At 37.3% G+C, this 27,625-nt stretch overlaps 1 protein-coding gene across 2 annotated transcripts in view; it reads right to left on the reverse strand.

Moving 5' to 3' along the window:
- The window catches only part of Best2 (bestrophin 2), a 71,765-nt gene that overhangs the window by 38,348 nt on the left and 5,792 nt on the right, over positions 1–27,625 (reverse strand). The gene's annotated exons all lie outside the window — the stretch shown is intronic.

A 27,625-nucleotide genomic window follows, 5' to 3' on the forward strand; every position in this document is an offset into this window, starting at 1 on the left:
AGGCTAGAGATTTTTTTATCATTTCTTTCTGCTTTTCTAACTTTTAATTCAAGAGCGATACACAACCGAGTTGCGAAAATGGTGCACGGTGTCGGAAGCCGGTGGAATAATCGCGCATCCCATGCGAGAATGAACTAGACAGCAAAGTGTACGTGTAAATTTAACACGTGTGTGAGCATCGAGACCCAACGGACATCCGGTGAATTGAACCACGTGTGCAAAGACCGGAACTACGCTGCAGTTCGTCGATGGCAGCCTCGCGTCTGATAGAATTTGAGAGAAAATATAAAGATGAAGGGGCCGAATGGCGAACCGGAAAGAATCGAGTGAGAGTAATTTACTAGAAAATACTAGTCTTGTTATAAAATATTGTGGGTCTTTTTTCGTGATATATTTCAACCGCTAAAAAATCATGTCATTTGATTGATTTTTAACTAAAGCAAATTTACGTTTCGCCGAGAAAAAGGTGCCTTTCAAAGTGGAATTAAATTTATTAAACATTATTACTTGTAACGATTAAAAAATAAATTTGCTCACGAAATCCTTTGGAAAGTAAAAATTGACCCGCAATATTTTCGCTGTTAATCTCGACGAAAAGCAAATTTCTACATAATTTCAACTTTAACCTTGAATAACTTTTGCAATAGTTGAGTTGTCAAAAAATTACAAGAGACGTTTTCTGTAGACCATCGAATTCCCTACAAAAATATGTATCGAACATTTATGTACATTACCTCGTTACTGAGGTAAAGAATTCAAAAATAACTAAAATGATTTTGGCGTGTTGATTGAATGGAAAATGAAAAATTACCTTCAGGAACCACTAAATATTACCATTAAGGGCTAAAATTATAACAGGCGTCTTATTTTCTCTTTAAACGTGTGACTTTGAAGAAGAAAGATAAGTCGATTTTTTTTTTATTTGAATCACTCTACCGCATATATTAATATTGATGATAAATCGATCCCATCTCACGGTTAGATAATCGTTGATCATTTTCACATTGCATAATACGTACGATTACATTATTTTTTAAGTGATTTTTATTATTTTTTTTTTTTTTGGTTTTTTCGTTGCTTTTCTTTTCCGTGCACAGAGAGAGAGCCGATCGCAGACCGGATGTGCCGGTCTTCAAACGGGACTCAGAGGATAAGTCCAACCCAACCTGAGATTCCGAAGATGCGAGAGACTTTATCCCGCTAGCTGTTATTCACTTTCAATTGAACACCTTCGTCGCTTATACGCTGCACATTGAGAAGAGTCGCAATCCTTTCGGGAAAAGTTGCGGGGACTCTGGGTCAAGGTGAAGCCTTAATTCGTCCCAAGAAGTTGATCTTCTCGAAAATACTTCGCTAATGTGTAATAATTTATACGTCTGCTCAATTATCGTGCGTACATGTAATCTGACCCACAAAACAAAGTATCGAAATTGTTTTTGACACGAAAAAAAAAATTTCGAAACTATCCTGACGTTTGAAATTTAATTTAATTAAATCCAGGAAATTTAAAACTCGATATCGTTTAGATTTTCCGAAATCTCTTTTAATGGTTCTGAGATTTTTTTTTTGTACGTAGAGCTTGCAAGTGATACTTGGAATAAATATTTTTTGCATATCGAGTTTTAAACACAAGATACAAAAGCTTTGAAATTCTAAAACAGGCTAACTGTTTTGCGGTACTTTTGCACTGTCTATATAACGGCAGCTTAATTCCAGAGGTATAAAAATCCAAAGATATGATAAAATTTGCTGTGAAAATTTTGTGAAAATAATTTTAAAAGAGAAAATAAATTTGAAATTCGATTTATCGACTGGTTAAATTCTCGTTAGGAACTTCGGACTAATTTTTAAACACCGATACTGCACTTGAGGCATATGAACGGAACAAAAGGCGTCGATGCAGCAGGAGGTCGAGCATAACGCCGCAATCAACCATTGTACAGTTTACTGATACAATGTATCTAGATATGTCTCGTGTACGTCAAACCGATCGTGATAAAACAATGAGAATTCGAACGTACGAATAAATCTTGTTTTTACCGCTTTTCAACCGATACTTTTCATTATAGCTTGATTCGTAAGCCGTATAAACGAACGAAATTTTCCAACGAATGATAAGCGCGATAGAATACACTGTAGAAAATGATGCACCAAAACGGGATAACAATTTCACTCAATCGCTACGCCTTATTTGGGCCAAAAAAGCTTTCAGTCGATTCATCGGATCAGACCGACTTTGATCCAATAATCGATTTATTTCGATCGATACACTTGTAAAAAACATAATCTGGAGTAAAAAATGAGAAAATAAAATTTTCACCCGCACAACTCTTGGTACTGCAGTGTTTTGTCATTTTCAACGCTTATACCAGCTTTCGTATTTTAGTCTTTGAATATTCGATCGTAGACATATATGCGCGTGATCACTTGGGATGAAATCTCGTTGCGTTATTGGATGACCAAGCAGAATGATAGATCTGTTAGAATATGGCGGGTCGGGCGTGACGAATCTTAGAAACCGTTTCAAAAGTACGAGACATCGGTAGCTGTAAGATTCAACCGCGTACAGCGAAAGACTCTCGACGTCGAGTAACTCGAATCATCGCGTTAGGTACACCTTGTAATAATCCATTGCAATAAAAAATATATATATTATACCGAGAATTTCGTTCGAGTAGAAATCACGCAATATTTCGTAGATATTATTACAAAACAGAAGCTAATGAATTCGTTACGAATATTTTTATATCCAAGCTCGAAGCGAAGCACTGAAGAAAATCACAATTTTTCAAACTTCAAATTGATTTTCAACGCGTCGAGTTTCCAAGATATAATTATCTTTCCCAAATCCATTTTTAAACTTGCAAAATAGACGAACTTTTTTTCTAAAAATGAATCATTGCTTGGATCTTTCAAACTTCGACCAGCTGACGAATCGTTAATTTTTTTAACGAAGCAATCTTTTCACCTCTCGTTTCGTCCTTGAAGCGCCTTCTTTCTTTTTTTTTTTTTTTTTTTTGATCTGGCTTATTTTTTATCAATCATCTGGAAGTATAAAAGTCGCAGAGCAAGTAAAAAATTTGACAACATGACGAACAACTTCTTCAAACAGTATGAAAAATTTTTCATCAACCGATTCATCAGTTTGCTAAGTTTTGTGATTTTCATATTTGATCTTTCAGAAATTACTCATAAAAATTTCCACGCGTGCATTGACGATTAATCGACAGACGTAACATCGAATTTCTACCAGATAATTTCTGAAAATCATGAAAGCTGCAGGTGTAACGAAAATTTTATAACACCGAGAATTCTAAAATCCTAGTTCAAAGATTGTTTAATATTCCTTCCACTTTTCAAAATGACTCAACGCACGTGCATTGACCGTAAAATCATTTGCGGATAAGGCGGCTCGTCTCAAAGCCAAAAGCATACAACGATGTGACCGTTTTTCTTAGAATTCGTTGCCATCCTTTACAACCGTCAACTAAATAACTTGCAAGCTCAAATTGACTGTGAATTAAAGAGCTAACTCGACCCGACAATCGTCACTAATCTTCGTCGTAATTTTTTCGCCGGCAACAATTCCGCCTCACCATTCGCTTGCTCGCAGGAAATATGACGACCATTTGCTAACGACACCCTCAAACATTCTTGACTTCCTTACGATTCCGGTAATTGGTTAAAATCTCAGTTCGTTACTCTTCAGGTAAGACGGTAAGAAATCTTTTTCTAACTTCCGTATTTATAGCTATAAATAATCCACTTATTATTAAAATAATTATTAACGATAGCTGGTATTCATTTTGCGTATACAATTTTTAACATCTCAAAAACTTTGTAACATGCAAATTTTTAGCAGAAATGAAATTGCAGGATTTAAGATCCCGGCGCCTCGTTGAATCGGCAATGAATCAATTTACGATAATTTCCCGTCAATCGGCATTCGGATTCCATATTGAAACGAAGTCCGAGCAAATTTTACAATCGAACGAGCATCGACGAGGTGGACACTGATTCCGAGTATAAAGGTGAGAGAAAATATAATACCACAGTGCAATTTCATTCAAGGCTCGATCGGCAAGGTGCTGCTTGCAAAATCGCTAACGAGTATCACCGCTGCAGTCGATTATACGGATCGTTACATTAGTTTGCTAAACGAAGCTTCGCTCCAGTGATTTATATTCGTTGCATAGAGCAAGCCTACCTATACAAATGCATCGAGTAGTTACAGTTGGGACGTATACGTGAAATAGGCGCACGGCATCAGCGATATACGTATTATTTCTAATCTATTCAATTTTCCGGTGTTTTTTTCTCACACAAGAAACTGTGCAACGAAACGCTGAGAGAAATTTCATTTTGCTGTTATAATATTATTTGAGAGCGATGTTTAGAGCTAGATGTTTTGGGGTATCAGAAACTCTTTATTTTTTTTTTCTAGGTCTTATACTTATTAGACTACTTTTTTCGGCAACAGCCCTGAAATATTTCTAAGACCAAAAAGAATATATAAATTTGTTTATTTATTTACGGCAAAAATAGCAACAAAATTCGTACTTTTCCACGAAAAAAAAAACCATAAAACTTAATACACACTTATGAAAAGTTTTTCTTGTTCATTTATTTATTTATTTTCTTCGTTTGGACATGCCATTTTGGATTTTGGAGTTCAGCTTCGGATAATCAGCGACCCCAAAAGCCCGTGCACGCAAAATGTCAAGTTAATCGCATGAAAGGGTTAATTAACGCGTGTATCACAACACGCAGATAGGCAGAGAGTGCGTTCTTCGCTTTGTGTACCTAAAAGGTTAGCCAACTTATATCTAGGGAACTAACTAGGAACTAAACCTATACTTAGACACAAAGATACCACAGCTGTCGTTACTTATAGGAAATTACGGATAATGTTTAAATAAATATTGTTCACAGGCAACTATTTGTGGTGACTTTACAGTTTACAGGCTTTCGTTTTATTTATTTATTTGTTTTTTCTTTATTACTCGATAAGCTTCTCAACGCGTACAACTTATGAATTTTCAATGACGTTGCATCTTTGAAAAATTATGAATAATGCACAATTGAAATTTTCGACGTTATCAGGATTTGATATCTGTCGTAAAAAATGCGTAAAAAATTCCCGTTGGTAAAATCGAGGCCTCGGCCTTGTCCCGGGAAAATGCGTCCTCAGCGATATAGAGCTTACGCAATTAATATGTCACCTCAAGCCGAGCGACGGTGCAACATAATCGAACCTCTGCGCTGTGAAATATTTCATTATATTATCGTTACAGTTGCTAGAGGATTCTGGAAAAATTGATACCGTTGAAATGACGGTTTTAACATCGTAAAACGTGATATACGAGCAGCTGTTAAGCGTGATTATTTCCCATTGTAGCAACATTGAATCTGTTTCTTTATTTGACTAAACATTTATTAGTTTGTTTAAGGCTCAGTGAATTAATTAACGTAATAGTTAGAAGAAAATATAGTACACTGAGAGAAATTTGAAGTTCCGGTTACCGCTCAGTCCTTAACTATTTTCGTTTTTTACCACAATCGAAAAATATAGTTCTAGGTAGAAAATGAAAATTAGTTTTATAGCTGTTACCGGAAAGTCTGGCATCCGTTGCTATTCTTTCTCGTTACGATCGCTGTTGCTATATTTTCTTGCAACAGTTGCGAAAATTTAACGCTCGTGCAACGATAAATTGACGTTGAAGCTTTGTTTAACTAAAAAAGTAAAGTAAACCTCAGAAACTGATTTTGCGTTGCAATAACCAAAAAAGGATCAACGATAGCGCAAAATGGTTAGGCGTAGCTCTTTTTTCGCAATTCCAACGATATTCAAACAGTTTTTTTAACGACACCTGTTTTACTCAATTTTTCTAGTTACTGTAACAAATGAAATTTTTCTCAGCGTACGAGTATTCGAAATGAATAATAACAGCAAGTAACACATCGCAGTAGAGTTTTATTTTACATCCTAAAAATATTACCCAAATTCGCTAGGAAAATTACACATATCCGTGCAAAAAGTAACCCGAAATATGAGGGAAAAAAAAAGTTTTTCGCACATCAACGTTGCGCTACGGATAATTTCGCGGGCGTCGAAGTGTTTTGTATGTTAGTGGGTCATGGGAGGCATTGTCACCATACGTTTAAAAGTTTCGTGCGATATCACCATTACCTGCCGACCGGTGACCTTGGGCAGTTTATAGCACCGTTATGGAGCGGAATATTTGAATAATTGAAATCGAGTTAAATGAATTCTTTTGTTCACTTCTCGTCAGTCCAATCGCGAACAACTTCACCTGCGCAATTAATCACACGGGATGCTTGAGAGTTCGGTAGTTGCAGGGATTTAGCGTATAAAAGATCCTCGCGGATCTCTTTGGATCCGAATGTTAATCGTCCGCACTATCTGTAGTCGAAATCGATTTTTCAACACGTTCGAAGAACTTTCCAAAGTTCAACCAGCGCGTGTTCGGATTCATTTCGATGTTTGTCACTTGAAAGAATTTCTGAAACAACACTGTCGGTGTACTTTGATTGGTTATTTTTTAGATCATGCATGCGTAAAGTCATTAAAAACCGGCTGAAATTGAAATCGATGATCATTCTTCGAAAAATTTAAGGCGACACCCGTTTCACGATTATTTTCTATTCCGTGAAACACTGAAGGAAACTTCTTCAACGAAAATTGATTCTTTCGTTACACATCGAGATATTTTAACGCCATTTTTAAATCACGATACATTATAACTGATTCTGTTCTTGAAAGATGCGAAATATTTAGCGCTTTAATGAAGAATCTGGACGAAATTTATACATCGCATTATTCATTGTACTGTGATCCTAAATTTGAAATACAATCTTATCGTGTTTTTCGATTATAGTCACTTTAATTTATTTGTAATTTCGAACACTCCCGATATTCCAGGTTTGTCAATTGTATAAATAGAAATAAGCTAAAACAATTACTAATCTGGATGATTATTATCGATATTGTTTTTATTGTTGTTGTCAGACTTTATTAATGTCCGCGGCAATATTGGACAGCTGAAATTTGCCCGTCTGAAACAAGTGCAAGAATACGAAAAAGGAAATTTTGAAATAAGAGAAGCCCAAAAACACAAGCCTAGAAAATAAAATTCAATAAAAATTAATCATAAAGAAGAATCAAGCAAAAAAACAAGGAAAATACAAATTATAATGCATTACGTGAGGTTATTTATAGTAGCAGTCCAAACCGGTGGAAATGCCCAAGTGACACTGTAACCGTAAACGGAGCCGTGACGTCAAGGAATCGGGAGTGGTTTGTATGAAAAACCCTACATCCTCAATAATAACAATTTATGTACACGCAGTTGGCAGAAAGATGACTGAATCGTTTACTTTGAGAAGTTGCAGGTTCGTGAGTCGAATTAAATATTTTTTTTTTGTCAATTCGATTGTACTTTACAGTCGAATATATACTGAGAAAAACACTAAAATTGTAAAAAACAAGAACTTGGATATCGATGGTTTAAAATTGTTTTCTAACTATCTCTAACAGAATCGTTCGATTTTATTCCACGACGGCTGAATTCGATGTGATAATTATTTTTCACAAACGCAATAAGTCTGCTTCATTGCAACAGACTTACCGTAAAAATAATTTCCGCTATTACGTATTTGCAATTATTGCGAATCTGACCGTTCAAACATCGTTGCAAATAGATCCTCACTTTTTTCCCGCACAACGAGTCGTCATTTTGTATCACTCTTTGTTCGTCCAAGGTCCGATTGTTCGCACGTTCGAAGTTGCAATTTAATGAACAAAAAAAAAAAAAAAAGAAAATTTGCACAACACCCCGCAATATTTCTGTAGAAATATTTTTGAATCAGAGTTTTTGCAACTCAACAAAATAATGTCGCTTTGTTTTCGGAGTTCAGAGACGTGAAAATCCCGTAAATTTTATTCGCTGCACGTTTTCCCGCTGCGTATTTTTTCAATGCCAAAATGGCGGAAGTTGAACAAATTGAAAAAAAAAAATCGCGACCACCTTGCAGATTACTCAACCGATAAATCAATCGTTTCTTCCCACTGTTTCATTGTCTTTTACCTTTTTATCTCTCGTCGACGAGACGGAGAGCACTCGTTTTTCGCAAAATTCGCGCCACCTTTTTGTCGGTATGAAATTTTCTGCGAAAATTTTCCTTTCGGCGGACTGTTAAAAAGTCGTCTTTCCTGCAACTCGAGACAAAACTAACCGCAGTTATATGAATAATTATTCACGTAATTGTCGACAAACTTGATGGACAGGTGCAGACCTCGAATGGGCCTTGGCGCAGGGCCTTTTTTTCTCCACGCAGCTCTGAATCACGTATAATATTCCATTACTCATCCCGCGTCGTTGCATTATTTACATTTTTCATAAAATCGTTGACAAACGAGATTCTCTCTCAGACATCTGTATATTCAATGCACCTGAACATATATATTATATATTTTATATATATATATACACACACCTATAGGCGTCAAAATTAAGGATGCTAAGGCCGCAGAGTCCCGTTCGAATCTTACAACGCAATCCTAAATACAAATTGAATTCGTGCAAGGTTCTTTGCCGGTACTTTTTATTTATTCATTTATAATTTTGCGTTACAGTGCGCGAAACGTGGGTCACTTTTTGGGCTATTCAACAATTTTGAAAATTACCTCCTCTGCAATTAGGTACTTTTCTCCTTCGATCAATAGAAATGGGAATTTGAGTTAATTTTGATTTCAAATCACTTTGAAATGGTTGACCAAAAAAAATGGGATAATTCGTTCGATTGTATTCCACAATAGCTTATTTTCTGGAAAAGTCTATTATTCTCGACAATAGCACTAAGAAATTTTTTTCGTAGTATCACATTCGAATCGGCAAATACATAATTGTTCAACATTTCACTGATATGATTGATTTCAATTTTTGAAACAACGGCAATATTAAATTTACAATCAATGAAAAAAAAAAAAAAAACAATCGGTTCCAGCAATTTGGTGAAAAGTAATTTTCCCAAAACACTAAAAGGTCATCGTTGTATTAAAACGAGCGAATCTGCCAAACTTTTAATAAATTCGAAGCGATTTATAAGGAAAAATCGATGTCCAAGTTCTCGCTTAAAATTTCAGCGTTTAATTATCTTGAATTTTCAAAAAAATCTTTCATTAATTCTCGGTATTAAATTCAACTATTTCGCAATGAAATTAACGAAATTGTATTAAATTTCGACCCGATCGATTCGCTCCGTAAAAAATTACGTCCACGTGTCTATTATTATTTTATGCGAATGTGGAACAAGTTTCGTCGAATGAACAAGCTGTGTTGAAACCGATATCTCGAAGCGAACCGAAGCAGGCCGACGCACCCCTGAAGGATTTGTCCTGTGGCACATTCGATAAACCAACCGACTCGATCGCTTGCGCAGAATTCTAAGTCACTGGCCTGATTGTTCGACGTTGCGTTGTTACGACACACGTGAGGCCCCCTTATCTGTATCAGCGGAGCCTGCTGGGCCCTGTAAGCTTGGGGAATACCTGATTTATCACCTCGTTCGATAAATCCGAGGTACAGGCAAAGCTTGGGGCAACTTTTAAGCTCTTTTTTAAGATCCATGCTTTTGTACTTAATTAAAAAAATGAAAAAAAAACTGTGCAAACTTGCAAAAGTAAATAATTCACTTGTACCAATGTATAGGTGTGTATGTATCTACAAAATCAAAATCGATAGAGTCTTTCCTTTCTCTGGTTGAAAACACGGTTTTGTCGTATTAAAAAAAAAAAAATACAAGTTGGATGTACTCGAATTTTAAACAAAAACCTGCAACGACAGAAAGATAACGAATATTTTTTTACGCACTTTAAAAGTATTTCGGTGAAAATTTTCTCTCGAGAAAATTAGTGGAGTACGCAGAATTCCGTAAAGTATCTTTTATAAAAATTTTATATTTTCCGGTATTATGCGGGTTGATTTGAAAGCGGTAAAAACAGTTAAATTTAGAGGTATTTTTCAGTTTTATTAAAATGCTAATAGTATATGTAGATTACAAGGAAACGCTGCAAATTATTCACTGCAAATAATTCCTCCAACATGCGGAAAAATTCGACAATTTATTGAATTGCAATTAATTTCTGGAGAAGAATTTCAAGGTGATTTCTTACGCAAATACGATCGTACTTCGATTTTTTTTTTTCTCGATAAGAAAATCAAGACTCTGTACAGTATTAATAACATAATTGTAATCTCGGTGCTCGAAAATGTCGTGAAATAAAAATTAGACTCGCGCAATGGATTATACATATATCGATGTACGATTCGATCGTGTATATTTATTTATCCATCATGCGTTTCCGAAGAGTAATAAATTATTGTGTTTCAAGTCGATTAAAAAACAGCTGTACAATATACGGCTACTAAAATTCTGTTTCCTTGTTTCGAAAGGTCAAGGATTTCTTGGTACATTTTTAGCACAGCTGAAATTTTACACAGCGAAATTGGCAAAAACCAGTTTAACAAATTATGCCGACAAATAGAAATCCCGACGTCTATAACCTGCGTCGTGCGGAATAATAACGATCGGTTCAGAAACGGAGATGAAAAAAATAATCTACGATAAACTATACCGAACAAAAGTTGTACACGAACGTCATTTTTCACAAGCAGTTACAGTCATTTGTAACAACAAACTGGTACTAGGTTTAAACAACGTCGCAATCAAAATGGGCGTTTGGATTTCTCGGTAAAATGATTTCCAAAAAAATTGTTTTATCAAAACTGGAGACTAAACTCTGCAAAATAAAGACATTTTCCAAAGACGAATGATATGGCAATAAAAACTTTGAAATACTGCCAGCTCTTTGACCTCACGTAATAACAAATATTTATGAAAATTCGTGACAAAAAAATACTCCATCCAAAATATTTGCTCCTGGATGGAAAAAACGACTGGATATCAAAGCTTACGGAAGAAATGATGAACGACGCGAATCGAAGTGGGGCCGAAGTCAGTTGCGGTGAAATGAATGGACGACTCGGATTGTGAGAAAGCTTGGCAGCCAGATGCTGGTGCCACGCGCCGTAATACCTGAACGCAAACAGATGTTTATCATTCATGCAACGAGCGTTATGTCGCATGCAATTTATCGCATCTAATCGCTGTACGTACATATATGTAGCTACTCGATGTTGAGTCGACGGTGCGGCACGTTCCTTTGCTTTTATGTGTCGGACCTTTCTCATTTTTTATTTCTTTTTTCCTTTTTTTGTCTACTTTGTTTTTGTTTTCTTTCATTCATATAAGTTCGATCTATTCCGACTTCTAATCACATGCGAGCGGTATTGTAAACATATTGTCTTGTAAATGCAGTTACAATTTCTTAACGAGACCGTCGTACACATATTGCATAAAAGTTGATTTTTCCGAACGAAAAAAAAAAAACAAGGGTTAAACCAAACGTAAAAATGCCGACAACATAATGTTGAAGAATTAAGTGTTGAACGCATGTTTGTGTCACTCGTACTATTCGCGCTATTTTATAACCCGCACAGCTTGCAGACACGTTATACGGTGATAAAACAATTAAAACACCATGCTTAACCCGCTATGTATATCGCAGATATTATCGTCTTGCAAAGCGAGAGAGAGAGAGAGAGAGAGAGAGAGAAACAGAGAGGAAAGGCAGGAGGGGGGAGAAAGAGAGAGGCAAAAAAGGGGGGAGCGAGGCCTTGATAATCCTTGACCGGCACACCGTTACTCGATGACCGTCCAGAAGTTACAGCCTCCGTCTCACTCTCAAAGTGGGCCTTCTTATTTTCTCTAACTTGTCCGGTTTGGATTAGTTTTTTTTCTTTTTTTTTTTTTGGTCTTTTTTTTTTTATTCATCAGAAATGGCACACCTATTTCTTGACTTCTATTTAATCCATCGTCACGGGATTATCCAAGAACGTTTATTAAATTTAAGTATTTATACGCATAGTCGATTCTTATCGACTGCGTCGTCCATCGTCTGCTAGAATTCAATGCGCACGCGCTACAATCCGAAAGAGGCTGCTTGTCAGGATGACCAACTGTTTTAAACGTAATCGCAAAAATTATGAATTTTTTGGGGTTACATACATCGCGGTGAATTGTCGTGTAAATTTGTGACGGTTGGCCATCCTGACAAACAACTGCTCTCGGATTTTAGCGCATGCGTATTGAACCAACTCACTGGATTGGACGCTGCAGCGCTGTAGTGCACAATCTTGATTATCGTTTTTTACGATTTATTCGAGATATACTGCGTATTAAATAATTGTTAAGTATATGAAATAGGGGTAAAATTTTCTGACAAATCGATTTCCACGATTTATTTTGAAAAAATTATTCTCACGTTGCGAGAAAAAGCAAAATTTTGGAAGACAAACATTTCTGAAACATGTCCAAAACATCTCAAAATCATCCGAAACGTGTTTCTTTACTCAAATTAAATCATTTTGAGTCAATTTTTTCATTTTCCACTAAACCGGGTTGAATTTTAACAAGCAATCCACTCTATATATATTCAGATTTTAATTTCAAGTTATAGATCAAATAACGCAGGTATAACAGAAGCGGTGCATGTTTTTGTTATACCGCTGATATTCTGGAACTTCCCGCTTGTTATAAAAAAAAAAAAAAATTGTATATCTATAACCTGTCGTCAAGCCGTAGAAGTCGGCAATCAAGAATGAAAACATGTTAGTTGAAAACTAGGCCGATACACATTTAACAGTAATGACAGATAACATCGATTTTTAGTATAATATACATGACGAACACATTGCGCGAACTTAATTGACGGAATGAATTTTATGTGGTTGGATTCAGTTCTTGTTCAATCGATTCGACGAATTATTCAGATTTCAGTTTTCTTGATGAACAAGAATTCGTGCTATAATAACTGCAGGCGAGTAGCAAAGAAAGTTCGGTAATCATTACTAAACGAATTAATCGGAATTTCTCGTGCGTCGAATTTGTAATTTCATACCAAGTTCATGACGATTCTTGAACCTGCGGCTGCAAGCTGATAATTATTCGGGTGCTAACCGCCGATGTGGCTCTCCGACATTTTCAATGAACAATAAAAATAAAGGAACACTATTAGGCTTATAACATGTATATGCGAAGTGAAAGGGGACGCAAAAAATATACTTTCGAAAATTAGACAGCCTCCGAAATGCAGGCTTCGTTTGCCGATGTGAAGGGTAAAAGAAGAAGAAAAAATTAAAAAAGAACGAAAGTGAGAGGGAGAAAAAACCGATACATTTATGCAGAGTATTTGAAATAAAAAAATCGTGCATTCGACACAATGTGACGAATAAGGGCTAATTTGCGACAAGGAATCATCAAAGCAGCGTAGATAATTGTTCTCCATTCGAAGGCTTCAAAAAGCTTTCTTTTTTTTTTTTACATTTTCATATCCACTTGACGCATTAGCATCCGCTATTCAAATAAATAATTGGCAATTTTAACGGGGCTGAAATTGTATAGACAATTCAAACATTGGTTGCAAAAAGATCTGCAATCGGTTTGGATATATTGTGTGTAACAAAAAAGCCAAAAAGTTGCGAAAAGTTCTCGGAAGTCCTTGATAAGTCAATTCTCACCGTATTTGTAAACACCTTCTCAGTCACTTTTAGTCAGGAATTAATTATTCATTTTTTATCTAACCAGACGGGCAATTCTGACGAAACAAAATGAAACTTTTCTTGTACTAAGAATTCGTGTAACGTCAGTGGATATAAATGCTTTGACGAAATATCAGTGGGATTTTGAGTTTACAATTCGTAATAAAAAAAAAGTCACGACTACGATGCTTTCTCTGAAACAAAACCTGTTACTTCAGAGTACATCACACCCGACATACAGATATATACATAGGTATAATGTGCTCAATTACATACGCAAACATCAATCGTCAAAGACCGTAATCCTGATCCAAGGATGATCCATAAGTATTCCCATCATTTGATATAACGGAATCCGAATGATACAAAAATATTTTACAACCTTTGATGAATGCAGTGAAGTGTTTTTCTTTCTTTCTCAATAATTGAGTATCAGAAAGTTCCACTTATATTATTTTATGCAGAGTATGTTTCTGTAAGTGATTCGATGATAGAACTGATTTTTCGCAGATGCTGCACAAGCTGTGCCTCCTGCCTCCATTATACCGGGTTATTTCCACGATGCATTACATAGGGGCCCCCTAATTATAGGCAAATCAGGGCACGAGTCGATACTAACAAAAGAGCAGCGAAGCTGCTCACAATCAAAGTAGACTCGTACCCTGATTTGCCTAGAATTAGGAGTCCCTATGGGGCGCGTTACCGAAAAAACACTAAACACACATTTAAACATGTTTTGAAACTGTGAACCAAGACAGAAATCTGCACAAGTGTTCGAATTTTGAATCTAATAAGTTTCTATCGATACAAGGTAATTGGTTACAACAATTAAGTCTGACAAAGAACGACATTCCGGTATAATGACTCCCGCAAAAAAAGTAACCTGATACCACACAACTACCCCAATTATCGAGTCGTAAGTTTTACAGTAATTCGATGCAGAACTGACGATGGACAAAATAAACAACTAGTCGACACTGTCAATCAGCCGCGGATGGCAAACGAAAAATGGAGGCCCTAGATGGCTGTGGCAACTTTGCTAAGGGTTCAGTGGAGCACTCGGATGCAGTGTCAGCCTTCTACGGGTCGCAAGATCCGTTATGCCTCTAAGTCGGCCCTCGGTCATCCACGGGCAGCCAGTCAGACTGATGCTAGATTCTAGAATCCAGTCTGGTTCGTGCAGACACAGAGTACAAGCTCTAAAAGGACGCGAGTCTTCGTCCTGCGGCGCAAAAGTCCGCCGTCTCCATTACCTGCGGTCTTCTATTTTTAGCAACGAGGCACGGATGCGATCTTCCTATTATATAAGAGATCGGTACTTCGAATATACTGGTGTAAACGAGTAATACTCTGCAATTTTTTCTTTGCGAGTAGCGAATGACTCACGTGGAACTCGATGTGACCTCACTTTTTAGCTTCAATTTGAAATTTGGTTCCCTGCTATACTTGGATTTGAAATTTAGAATCCTTAAGAAATACGCAATGTTGTTATGCATACCTATGTGAAACTTGTTTCTTGACCATATCTTGAGAATCAGGACTGGAGAATGAAGAAATGCATATTTTCAAAACAACAACGTAAAACAGTCGCGGAAAAGTCTTCGTAAAACCGGCAGTTTAGAATCCAGAATCCGAGAATATGTCATTTCAATTTCGGTGAACAAATTCAATGTTTCATTAAAACAAAACCAAGGTGAAGGTTGCCTGAATTGATATTTACTCCAAAGTACAGTAATGTTCATTAATGCCTTGGGTTTGCGGCTAACTTATTTGCGGTCCGAAACAAAATGCGAGTTCGATTCTATACGAATAACGTGACAATGGCTCCCAATCTCTCACGTCGGCTACATCGCCAATCATTGTCACATAATTCGTACAGAATCGAACTCGCATTTTGTTTCGGACCGCAAACAAACTAGCCGGAAGCCCAAGGCGTTAATGAAGATTACTGTACATCATAAACCAGGTATTGACCCTTCCGTTATAATCAAACCAAGGTGAAGGTTGCTTCAATTGATATTTAGTCCAAAGTACATCAACTACAAGGTATTGACCTTTGCAATTATGGCTCGATCAAAGTCAATCACTTTTTGACATAGGTACATGCACAGATGATTGGCGTATGAGCTCTTTTCGATACTATCGACGCTTCGACGTCAATAACTCGTCAAAGTAAGTAGGTGCTATCGGAACCGAGGCACGCTCAGAGTTATGTGTGCCTAAATACCAAGACATAAAATTGCGGTGTATATAACGTACGTCTACGAAGCAGTAAATGAAAGAGATGGTTTCGTTGACGTCATTGCGCCTAAATTCTGCCTGGACATCATCATCGTTTTTACACGGAGAAGTCCTAATCAATATCTTATACATGCCGTTTCTGCTTACATATTGTGTGTACCGCTTTTACCTCTGGATTCGGAACAAGCAGTTGAAAATTGTGTACGGTAACATTTCCTGACCGCTGACTAGGCGGAGATTATCTAGGATTCTTCTCAATCACACGAGAACAAAGTTTTGAACACACCCAAAAGTGCATCGTTGGCATTTTCTTTTCTTCAGTCCAAAGATGAAAAGACCAAATGCAACGTGCCGAGCAAGAATTTGACCTGAAAATGGGTATGCAGTTGTACCAGCAGAAAAAAGGCCTCAACCTGTTGGCAAAATGTGCGCTTGCCAAGTCTTCGGTTCCTTGTTTCCAACCATGGAAAACGGTAACGAAAGTATTTAAGGAACATCGATGAAAACAGAGGAATGATACGAAGGTATTATGTGATAAACAATACAGATTTGTTTATGACGCAAAGCAGATAAATTTCTTGCCACATCATTGCGTAAAAATTGATTGCCATGACGCAACGTGAATGTGTATAATAACATAAAACAAAAAACGACACATCCAATTAGTTACTCGTATGTTTCAGATATGTTGCACGAAGACATTCCTGTAAAAAATATCTACAAGAACTTGAAGATAACAGCTTCAGAAAACTGCGAAGGACTCGAGTCTTCTGCGGCTCGATGACGCAGAAGATGAGAAAAGAGAGAGAAGGAAATGAAAGTTGTGGGTTCTAATCCCGCGTTTTACTACATCAGTCAATGTACACTACAGTATGGTACCAGAAAAAGTTAACACCAAACGCTCAGCTAATTGGCATATTCCAAACTTGGAGATAGCCAACCGAAAGAAAAAGAAGAAGAATAATTAGTCTGATCCATGCCGCCTGATCTAGAGACCTCGGTTAAGTCTCAACTAGTTGCAAAAATTCGTCTATACCTGTGAACAGTTTTCACCGATCGGCCTTTTTTCCCGATCACTAATATTCATTTACACTGTCAGTCTGACTATTCTTTCACAAACGAGTTCCGTTCGAACTGCTATGATCAGGGTCAATATCAGGCTAGCTTGTTACACATCCGCCATCGTCGCAACATTATCGAGGAGTTCTTCAATCGGAAAAGCATATTTACCGTACAAATACCGCGTTGGTACTAATTGCAAAAAAAAAGAGCGTAACAGAACGTTTCGACATCTCGAGCCCATTGTCGTATAATATTCACCTGATAAAGAACGGCAGAGAGTCACTGCCCAACTGGCCATTCTCTTATACTCTTCGTAACATGTGACGCGGTTATTGTAGCATTTGTATGTGTCTATTTAACAAACATGTGTATAAAAGGTTTGTTTTTCCCAGTTCGGTTGTCTCCTCTCATCGCGAATTGATCGGTAGTCCAAATGAATTTAATACGGCTCGCCGAAATCCGTGGGTGTTTTTTTATAGACTGATGAGAGATTCACAATCGGTATAATGCATGATATATCGGAGACATTCGTTGAGAGTTATGAACACAGACATTCCAGCAGGTGTTGAAAAGGACGTAAATTAAGTAACTCTCGCATGACGTTATACGAAACCTGATCTCAAGTTGAGCATCGCAAAGTCCAGACATCAAAGTATAAACTGTCACATCTTTTCCCTTACTCCGTTTTCAGAAACATTTTACAACTTTTACATGCTGAAATTTTGTCGGGCATAGATTTGAAGAGAGTCAAAGAGTTGGAAATCCAAACGGTTTACCAATGTCAGAACAAAGCTCAATAACTACAATCTGTTGACTATAATTGTCGAATTATTTCCCCGAAGGATATACAAGAGATGTGGTAATCTCTACACTGAGTCGTGATCGATTACCGATGATCAATAAACTCGAGATTAATTTTTGCAAGCGTTAAGACCATTTGTCAAAATTGGTAGTCTCAGTAGACTGTAAAAAACATTTCGGTATTCACTTCTATAGACTATAATTTGGTGTCAACCAGACACTATACGATGTCAATTTGATTCGATGACGATGACATTCCAACACTATGTGATACCAAATTTTCAAATGGACGAAAAAAATTGCTTTACAGTAGCCCGTGCAGACGAATTTTATGGCGAAATTTTTTTAGAGTATACAACAAACAATGAACACGGTACAACATTGTGGAGGTTACGGAGTCAGCTGGCCCGGGAATCATCGATGGAATAGCTAATATCAACACGAACCGAGTCAATGAAAGTTAGCAGCTCACAGCCAAGCCAAGGAGGCGTCTTTAGCAGGGGAGGCAAGAGGGGCAACAAGTTAACCTTCGGCCTCTGAGAGGCAAAAGACACCGATCGAATCCTGCAGCGGCTGCATCATTGCACTATAGCTGATTAGTGGACAGTAAATTCCATCTATGCAGATATCCTCGTAGTATTGCTACAATATTATTAATCGATTAATCGATAGCTTCGATAAATCATTTTTTCGATTAATCGATTAATCGATAGCTTCGATAAATAATTTTTTAGATTAATCGACTAATCGATAGCTTCGATAAATAATTTTTTCGTTTAATCGATTAATCGAACCTGCCCAATAACAATTCTGCAGGTCAATCGGTACGTGAATCGAAACCGTCGATTAATCGATTAATTGAAAAAATGATTTATAGAAATCTTCGATTATTCGATTGATCGCACAGCACCAGATCGAAGTGCCGAAGCTCCAAAGTCGGCTTGCAAGCATCCGAAAGGTTGCGGCGAACGGTGCACGGTCGGGTATTACGAAACGAGATGCGCATCAAAACGTAATTTCCTGTGTTTACATAATACCTAACTCTGCTCCGGGTGTTCCCATCAATCAACTACGGCACGTTAATTACAATAAGAATGCCTCGTGCGGGGCGGAGGGGCGAAACAAACACGCGTGCGTCTCGCGTCGCGACGTCATACTTGGCCGCTTCGGGATATCGGTTTCAGGAAAATACGACCAATTTCGAGGAGCATTCTGCGCAGGATGTCCGTCACGGGAAATCTTTTCGCAGACGATTAGACCGCAGGATGTTTATACATATTTTGCCGTTCTGTTTCGAAGAACATCTGCATTGGTGTGATACAAGAATTTTTCTAAACTTATAACTGCGTTACGCTTGTCGATGACACGATTTAATTGTATAGAAAAATTTGTAAAATCTATCGATTTTTTAGTTTTTTAATGAAGTTTATCTAACTGAAGAGAATCTCTTAGTTTGATAATTCTCGGTGGTGAACAATCGCAGTATGCAAAATTTTGTGCCGTCATTGTAAACGAAATGTCGATTCTAAGCTAAAATAAATACTCTGCAATTTGGTAAACAAATTTCTTTGAGTGTATTATAAAAGTTGGTATATTTCATTTTTGCAGGGAAAGGGCTTGTTGGATTTTTTGACCAAATATGGCGAGCAGATACGATTGAAAAAATGTCATCTGATTCGACAAAGAATTGAACGCAAGAGCAATTTGTATCATCAAGTGAACTTGTAATACTTTTCACTAATTAATTACCAATGCCATGAAATTCATTGGCCATGTTTAGTGAAATCAACCACGGTGTTAAGATTTTGAAATTTATGATTCAACATTACATTTGTAGCTGGCACGAATGAGAAATACAACAAATTTTAAGTCTAAGGTTTGAGGAGGCGTAATTAATTTGGTAGAAAGATTGTCAACACGGGAGATAATTTTTTATTCTCAATTTACTAGCGTGATACCGAACAGTGATATTGCCAAAACGATAAATCGCGTTTCTAGCCTGTCGCGTATACTCGTACATATATATATATATATATATATATATATGTATAGTATACGATACCTGCGAACAGCCTCGAGGACTGAAAATAACGAATCATTAACGCGGAATAATGATTAGAGTTTAGGCGAGCGGTGCACATACTGATGAGTTTAATTGACAGTGACACAGTTGTGATCAGCCTTGCAGCGTGTCGCAGATGTGCGAGAATTGTGTCTCGGATCATTCGTAATTCCCGCGTTTACACGCCGCGCGACATGCGCAAGGCGACGTGCGCGCCTCTTTTTCATTCTCACTCACTCTCTCTCCGTCTCTCTCTCTCTCGTCTAAATTTTCTCTCTCTAAACACGCGCATACCGTACATCGAGCATGCTAATAACAGCTCTGCCTACGCATGCACATAATTATGCCCATATAATCAAAGCTGAGAGCGCACAAACTCCCCGGGCGCAAAAAATTCGCACTCCTGCCCAGGAGCCAAAATAAAAACAGAATCGAATCTGTAAAATGGCCCGCAATACTTTCGGAATATTCCGTTTGATATAGGTCCAGTTTAATTACGATTGATCCTTGATCCTGCCGGCGAGGAGCGCGGCATTTTGCTCGAGCAAGGCCGAGTCCGCGAATAATATAACTCAGCTTCTTGTAATGTACCTGATATTTCACTTTGCATTATACCGTGGTTAGAAAGTATATGCGATACGATGTAACGTATAATTGGAAATGAATTGGTCCGCGTGTAGGTTGGATGCAAATTATAACAAAGCGATGATCCATGCTGTTTTACATTCGGTCTTTCAATCGCTCGATCGCTCATTTTGAATTTTGCAAGTGTGTCTGCACGAACCTCGTGAAGAATAAACTACCGATACGTAATAGAAATGGAAGGGCAGATGTTGCGCGATGATCGCCTTCGGAGACTGGTAGGCGTGCTTCAGGACATTTCCTAAAACTGTCTCCGCATACAAATCGGAAGGCCGGGACGTCCCTCACCTTTGCAAAATTATACGCATCAACGTTCCGATTCTCAAGGTGCAGTCGGCCGAAATGTAGATAGGTATACATGTAAGAATTCTAACCAGGCAAACTTCGTACCCAAGGGGTGGAGGTATGCGCAGGATCTCTTTCCAAACCTTGATCACCGAATCGCTGCATTGTTTCTTTTTTTCCTCGATAAACATCTACGCAAATAATTAACAGGTTTAATTTCAGATTGGTGTTGCATTTCGTAAATTTTTGCACGTACCAATCCTCCGAATCTTGGGTTGAACGAAGTTCTTCAATTTCGATCAAGTTCCTTTTCTTTGATTTGCATCAACTGCAAACTAAGATACGCATACCGAGTATCAAAGTTATGGCATTGTTACACAAAACGAAAATTAATATTTAACTTGGGCAAAAGTTTTAAACGGAGTTCATTCGGCAAACATGATCGAATCAAGAAAACCACCGTCGACAATGATTACAGAATGAAAGTGTATCGGTATCTTGATTGCTGAGCATCGGGAGGCAGTCGAATTATTGAAAACATCGCTATAATTCTTCGACAATTTTTCCTCCTCACTTTGTTTAATTGTCACTCTCAAAGATCCGTGTGCACGATTTCTTATCAATTCTTCGTCGACGACTTTCAATAGCGATACGTGTTTCCACCCGTTCACTGATTCGTGAAAAATAACTTCAGCTCTCTTGAGGAACAAGGTCATTACGAAGAAGCGAATGATCGTTGCATAACAAAAAACGCGGTTACGCTTCGCAGGATAGCCAGTATTGTTGAGAGGTATGATTGTTACTCGTAGATAAAACTACAGTGTTTTCGGTTTATCCGACAAAAAATTGAAAAAATTCCGATCCTAAATATTTCACGAATTTCGTATCACGAGTGCTAAGTGAAAATCGAGCGTATTAAGGATCACGATTTTTGAAAATTAACGAAACTGGGAGAAGCGTTGAACTGGTTTTTCTACGCCGTTGCAATTTTCCGCGAGCAATTTTACCGTCGATAAATACGAAGAAAGTTATCGGATTTCACACAGTTTCGATAAATCCGGCTTCGACACCGTTCCGATTGAAAGCTCTGCTCAACGAGCAAGTCCGTTAAACATCGGTGAACTACCGTTGTACTTTTATTTTCGATATAGCGTAGAAAAACGCCGGCCACCTTGACTCTCCTTGATCCTTGATCCTTGACAATGAGAGACGAGAGCAAATAGCGACAAAAAATAGGAAATAATAAAATTAGAGAACAGGTGTATCGGTCACGGAATAATTCGCAACTTCCTATCCGAGCGAGTGTGTGCGAACTGATAATTGTACGCTTAATTTATTTTCGACAGGCTGTAATGTCAAACGAGCCGACGATGAGACGTGGCGCATTTATAATTGACGGCGAATCCCCGTTTACCCTTCGAAAATTTTCGAGGCTAACGAATTAATTTTTAAGAGTCTTAACTCCGAGCCTTGGGGAAAGTAAAATATCGAATCTAACGATACGTCGATATCGACAAAAGCGAATATTCATTCCTGCCATTTTTAACTAAGGATTCGTGCAACGTAAAAGTGAGAGAGGGTTACAAAAAAATATAAACACAAATTGTGTCTGTTATACCGTTGAAAAATATAATAACTTTCCGGATTCAGGTTTTGCCTGTGAATAATAAAATATTGGAAATAGTTTTCGAATGACTCGCCATTCTCGAATACAAGAGACAATTAAATAGGCCAAGTCCGATTGTCTTGACGTTGAATCGGGGTTCATCGAAAAAGGCTCGTATTTGTCTCCTGCTGTATAATGAGGATCGTGTTTACTCCGTCTTGTATTATGCAGTCTGTCTGTTGTGGTGAAAAGAGTGTTAAAACGAAGATAATGCAAGATATATATGAACTTGAGAAATGAAACGGTTATTCATCAAAACTTTAATTCAATGCGAATGTAATTTTCTTAAATATCCTCTCGAGGACACGAAGAATTCTACATCCATAAACGTCACATTATTTTCAATATACACTCGGTTGTCATACGGTTATTATTTTATAGACATTAATTTTCCAAACATTTATTCGGACAACAAATAATAACGCGTCGCTTCTGTATATACGATATATCAAAGCCAATTTTTTCAATTTCAAAATTACAATACAGATTTTTGCATTATTCTTTACACACGTATGATAACCAATTTGTGCAAGAAGAAAATGATAATTTTACCGATAATCAGCATTGAAAACAATTAATAAAACAGAAAAACTTCTTTTCGTACATTTCATCCAAATAAGTACTTTGCGCGTTTTGTGAGAATATTTCTTCATGAAATATGATTGATTATAAATATGTCAAAGATGTTGGAAATTATACATAATACTAGAAGGTCAAAATTAAATGAAGCGTGGGTTAAGATCTGTGAAAGTAAGAAATTTTTCACAGCAAAAACGATGATTTATACAATCATCGAAATATACTCTTATCCGTGTGATGTATGACATGACAGTCAGTCGCAAAGGAAAAAAGGAGTTAAATAAAATGATAATAAATTTCACCCACTCGGTTTGCCGCGCAGTTGACAAAGAGCGGCCGTCATAAAATGATCGTAAAATGTTGCGTCTCAGTTTTCGCTATCGCTTGTAAGTCGAAGTATAAAACACGCGTGGTACATCCGATAAGGATCGCGCGTTGCTGCACGGAGCGCAGGTTAAACAAACTACAATTTACAATTACGATGAACCGTCGGAGCGATGATAATTCTATCTAAACGTTACATACTCGTAACGAAGGAAATTACGCTCGGTTCTGTGCTTTGTACTTATGCTCGAAAGAATATGATGAATATATTATAAATAATTCATCGATTCGATCTACGTAAAATTTTTGAAAAATATTTTAAACCTTTCAAACGGTGACGGGAGAAAATTCTTCTAGGTAAAATTTCCCCAAATAATTAAATAAGCAACTCTACGAATATTAATAAACGTACAATAATATTTCAAAAAGGAAATTTTGCGGAATTTTTACTCCTCATAAAATCTGCAAATTTCTTGGTTACATTTAGCGAAGATTAGCGAAATAGTAAAATTGCATTGGAAAATGATCGACGGTCGAATTTTCAATACGAACGATGCAAACAATTATAATTTCTCTTTTTCCAGACCGTGCACATGATGCTGTAAAATTTTTTCGAGTCGCAATTGTCATTGGACATCCGTATTATATTCGTTGTTACGCGCGATGAAAAAACTTGTGAATAGCAAAAGGAAAGTTGCAGAAAAAATGCGGTAGAAGAATTTTGTCCAACTGAGTGGGTCATCGAGAGTTTCTAGGTGGCCCGAGGAACTTGTACGATTAGCGGCACACCGAAGACTCGGATCGATGTACTTGACCGCCCACGATCCAAGTGTGCCATGACAAAGTGGTGAGCAATACCGAGTTGCAACAACCGCGTCATCGGCGTAGATATATAACGAGACATATTTCACTCACGCTCGACGTTGCAGAATTGCAGTTGCAGTTCGCGATCGAGTAATTTACCTTTTCTTCGTGTGCATTAGGGTGGTCCTTATTTTGGGTAAGTGGGAATTTCAAACCTCTCACCCCTTGCATATCTCCCATTTGCCAAAAAAAAAATGTGTGCAAAGTTTAAGCCCAATCGGACAACGTTTACCCGTGGCCCAAGAGGGTCAAAGTTTAATATTGGAGCCAAATGGTAAAAACGAGCTTGAAGGCCTTTATTTAAGTAGACCAGCGAAAAAAAATCGTAGCAGGCTATAATCCACAAGATTTATAACTAAATTCACAACTAATTGAATGTACTGATACCGAGTTCCGCCAAAAATTTCTATGTCGAGTTGTAGATGTAAATACGTAGATTCTACAACATACGTACATCTACAAATACGTACATCTACAACTCGACATAGAAATTTTTGGCGGAACTCGGTATCAGTACATTCAATTAGTTGTGAATTTAGTTAGAAATCTTGTGGATTATAGCCTGCTACGATTTTTTTTCGCTGGTCTACTTAAATAAAGGCCTTCAAGCTCGTTTTTACCATTTGGCTCCAATATTAAACTTTGACCCTCTTGGGCCACGGGTAAACGTTGTCCGATTGGGCTTAAACTTTGCACACATTTTTTTTTTGGCAAATGGGAGATATGCAAGGGGTGAGAGGTTTGTATTTCCGACTTACCCAAAATAAGGACCACCCTAGTGTGCATTGTTGCAGTACACTGAGAGAAATTTTTAGTTCCGGTTACCGCTCGTTCCTTAAAAATTTTCATTTAGTACGACAATCGAAAAATATAGTTCTAGGTGGAAAATGAAAATTCTAGTATCCGTTACTATTCTTTCTCATTGCGATCTAGAGCAAAATTCTGAATCTGAAATTCAAAAATGACCTTTTTAAGGACCAGCCTATTATTATACACGTGCCGAAATGCATAGTGTGAACAATCTGTAATACGTGGTGAATTTTTTGCTCGTTATATATTGGAAGATAAAATCGAGATTATTACGAACACGAGGAAAAACGATATTAATTTGTTTGCACGATTTTATACAAGATAACTAAAACAACTGCTGACATATCATTGATTTATACTCTTCAAAAATTATACATGATTGTAGTGTTCGAGGTTTCACTGACGCAGTGATTGAAAAAATGTGATAGAAAAAGGCGAAGTTTCAGCTGCGCTGCGATCCTTCCGCATAAAATGATCGATCGATCCTTAACTTTCTTCACAGAGAAGCTCCTCCATACTGTTTTTACGACCGATTTAAAAAAATCACGTCCGTCCGTTCAATTTCCACGTTATAACGTGTAGAAAAATACAGATTTAATATTCGCGCAAAGTGGCTGAGAGCCGTTGAAAAAGCCACGTAAGCCTCTTTCTTTCCAAGAGATTTCAAGCCGTAAAAGGCCGTAAAAAATACGTGATGAATATGCAATACGTTTCATGGGAAGAGGAGGCAGATGTACGCGAGATTGCGACCGGTAGCAAACCGGCGAGTTGGTCCGGTTTCAGCACTTTCCATGTGCACCATATACCTACATGCATATGTACATATGTATACATGTATATATTATATACGTGTACGAGCATAACGTTATCTGGACAGTTAGAAACGAGGCAGAGATTTTCTATTCTTGGCTAGCAGGTCGTATTTATAGAGCCCCGCGTCTTTCCCTTCTGCGCATAAAATAGCTGGATCCAACTTCCTTCATCCGGAGCCGATGCAACAAGTGTGTAAACGAAGTGAGAGCGTCAAGGCTTATCTCCGAAGATCCGGAATATGTTCCCCCTCTTTGATAAATTTTCACGTATAAGCAGGTAAATCAATCCGCGTATTTGCCTTATTCGATTCATGCTCGACTTATCGCACAGACCCTGAAACGCGTCGCGGATTAAGAACCGCCTCTGCCGCATAATTATAACCGACACACGAGTCATGCCGATGATTCAGGCACGTTGATTTTTCGGAATGAGTGCAGAGGAGTGTGACGATTTAATTGTCCTCGGCGTGTTTACACCGATATGCGTTATTAGCGATATTAACGTTGTTGGAGATCTTTTCATTTTTTCTTAGTTTTTTTTTTTTTTTTTTTTTTTTAACGGTCTTTTCTTTCTGCCTATACCTGCAAACTTCGATTCATGCTTATAAATGAAACTGTGCGATCGAGCTAGATCCGTGAAATCTTGGAATGTGTATTATGCGCATTGTATAAAAAAATTTCAATACAGGTGTGTATGAGATATTCTTGACACGAGAATCGTGTAATTACGTAAGTGGAAGCGATTCGATCTCATTTATTCGTTAATTTGCCGTTTTGAGATCGAGGAAGAGGAGACAGTCGAAAAGGTGAATGTTGAACAGTGGAACTAGACGACCACGTGCGTATGAAACTTGTTTTCGGTGTCACGTCGTCTCGATCATTGAAGTGAGTAATTTGCATACGCGTTCAGCGCTAATTTCCACACCATTAATAACTGTTCCGCAGTTTTGCCGATCATTTTGTTTCAAATACCGAGTGAATTCTGATTATCGGGCAGATATGCTGTAAGATTGTTGAAAAAAAAAATAGGGAAGTATGGGTTATTTCAGTTTTTGTTTCTTTTAGAAAAACTTCAAACGACTGTAGACGATGACCTTCTATAACTTGTTTCATGATACAATCGCATGTTATGCAGGGTTATAACTTTCGCAAAAATCTACATACCAATCGAAATCACGGCTTCGGAATAAGTCAAATTTCATTAACACTTCACGAGAACGTCAATCTGACCAAGCGACGAAAAATATTGGCAAGATCGATGGAAATTCTTGGATTACTGAAAGCTATTTTAGCTTCCAATATTTTAGGGTCTTGAATTCTTCAAATCGATCAAAACGAGGTTATAAAACTACATCTTTTCAATTTGTCAAATTTTCAATACAAATTTTTCAATTTTTTTTTTTTTTAAACCTAATAAAAAACAGTCTTTTGCGATCGGAAAAACTTGCAGCGCGCATAAAACGTTCGGAATATATAAGGGTTTAAAAAAAAAAAATGCAACAAAAATTTTCCGAATACAAACTCATTTTGTCACTGATCATACAAAGGCGATCAGTTTGATAAGTAAATACTTGCTGCCGCGATGAATATATAAAAAAAAAAAAAATATCGCTCAGGGTACGGTAAAATTTGCAACGAAGTGCGGTTAAAAGTATTATAAACATGATGTAAAACCGGTGAAACGATGATATTTATAATCTCAGAACGATATTCGAGGAACGGGCAAATCTACAACGAGGCACCTGCACGCTCGGTGGCTAATTAAGTATTCACCGATTGCCATCAAAGCGAGTCT

The sequence above is a fragment of the Neodiprion pinetum genome, chromosome 2 (assembly GCF_021155775.2).
Source record: "Neodiprion pinetum isolate iyNeoPine1 chromosome 2, iyNeoPine1.2, whole genome shotgun sequence".
Lineage (NCBI taxonomy): Eukaryota > Metazoa > Arthropoda > Insecta > Hymenoptera > Diprionidae > Neodiprion > Neodiprion pinetum.